This window comes from Lycium barbarum, chromosome 2, assembly GCF_019175385.1.
Source record: "Lycium barbarum isolate Lr01 chromosome 2, ASM1917538v2, whole genome shotgun sequence".
Lineage (NCBI taxonomy): Eukaryota > Viridiplantae > Streptophyta > Magnoliopsida > Solanales > Solanaceae > Lycium > Lycium barbarum.
The window spans coordinates 84,132,158-84,133,810 of NC_083338.1; the positions used below are offsets into that span (position 1 = coordinate 84,132,158).

Consider the following 1,653-nt stretch of genomic DNA (forward strand, 5'->3'; position numbering starts at 1 on the left):
ATTTAACCATATCAACACTGGGCAGAACTTGAGATTTTTGGCAAGCTGAAAGACGATTGCACTATACGGGCCATATAGTGCCATATACGACCACTGGACTGAAAATTTTCCGCGACTTTCTTATTTCCAAAAATTCTTAATTAGCCATTCCCGACTTAATGAAACATCATTCACTCAAGCCCTTCATAGTTCTACTCATCACACAAGTACGGAAAAATTTCCGAGGTGTAACAGAGAATGACCCTCAACGTCATTTGCAGAATTTCATGGGTATGTGTGCTAATCACATCTAAAACAATGTTCCACAAGATGTTGTTCGGCTGAGGTTATTCAAATATTCCTTAGCTGGAGATGCAAGAGCATGGTTTGAGAAGCCGCCCTAGAATGCTATTGCTACATGGGCAGAGATGGTAGTAGTCTTTCTCAAGAAATGGTACCCTCCTAGAAAGAAGGCTGAGATTCGTGACGAGATCTATGAATTTAAGCAGCGATTGGGGGAACAATTATATGAAGCTTGGGAGAGATTCAAAGAGTACTTGCAAAAGATTCTGAATCATGGTCTTCCAGAGAACATATTAATGGAGAAGTTCTATCGAGGGTTGGATCCAGTGACGCAATCAGTTGCTAACAATGCAGATGATGGTTGGTTCATGAATAAATCCTACCGAAGAGTGACCAACATGCTTGACAGGTTGACTACTCACAATCAGGCATCACACTCAAATAATACTGATGTTGTGCCTTACGGTACTTCTATGATCCAGAATATGGTAAAGGAGAATCTAGATACCCATCAAACATTGGCTGAGCTGGCAACAAATATTTACTTGCTAACAAAGAAGTTTGATGAGACCTAGATTAAGAAGGTGAATGTTTGTGAGGATGATGCAGGTATGCCAAAAGGAATTTACCAAGCTCAAAAGGGTCTATTTTATGATGGACCTCCAAGGCAGATGGAAGATGCTAACTATGTGAATAACTCTCAAGGGGGTTATCTAAGACAGAACTACCAAGGTGGTTACCAGAATTAGAATCAATGGAGACCTCAGTAAGGTCAAGGTGCTTATAACAACTCAGGGAACTACAACAATAATTATGGTGGTGCAAACCAAGGGAGCTATAACAACAGTAAAAGTTTTGGGAACAAGAGTTCCAATCCTTACATACCACCGAAAGGGCAGTCAACAGAGTAAGGTAGTCCGAAGGTTGAAGCAATGCTTGAGAAGATTCTGGAAAATCAGTCTAAGTCTGAGAGGACTTTATCTGGGCTGACAGAGACTGTGGGTTCCCATACTGCAGCTATTCAGAAGCTTGAGTCACAGATGAGAGATATTTCTAGAGAGCAGCACCCTCTTACAAAAGGAGGGCTTCTAAGTGACATTATTCAGAATCCAAAGAATGGGGGAGGCAGTGTAGACCGTGTGTTTGCCATCACTACTAAAAGTGGTAAAACACTCCAAGGGGCTGATAAGAAGGTTGTTGATCTTGAGCCGATAGATGAAGAGGAAGAGATGCAATATGAAGCACCAATTATTATTGATGAGAATCCTACTGACAAGAAGGTTGTTGATATTCCAAAGATTGTAAAGGAGGCTGATGACACGAGCAAGCAGACTATGAAAAGGGCTCTCCGCCCTTTGACTTAGCTTTTCA

General features: G+C 41.3%; 1 non-coding gene across 1 annotated transcript; it reads right to left on the reverse strand.

Moving 5' to 3' along the window:
* Window positions 1–456: 456 nt before the first annotated feature.
* Window positions 457–562, reverse strand: LOC132629602 (small nucleolar RNA R71). The gene has a single exon (XR_009578368.1). It is a non-coding gene; the product is annotated as a small nucleolar RNA R71 (small nucleolar RNA).
* Window positions 563–1,653: the final 1,091 nt, after the last annotated feature.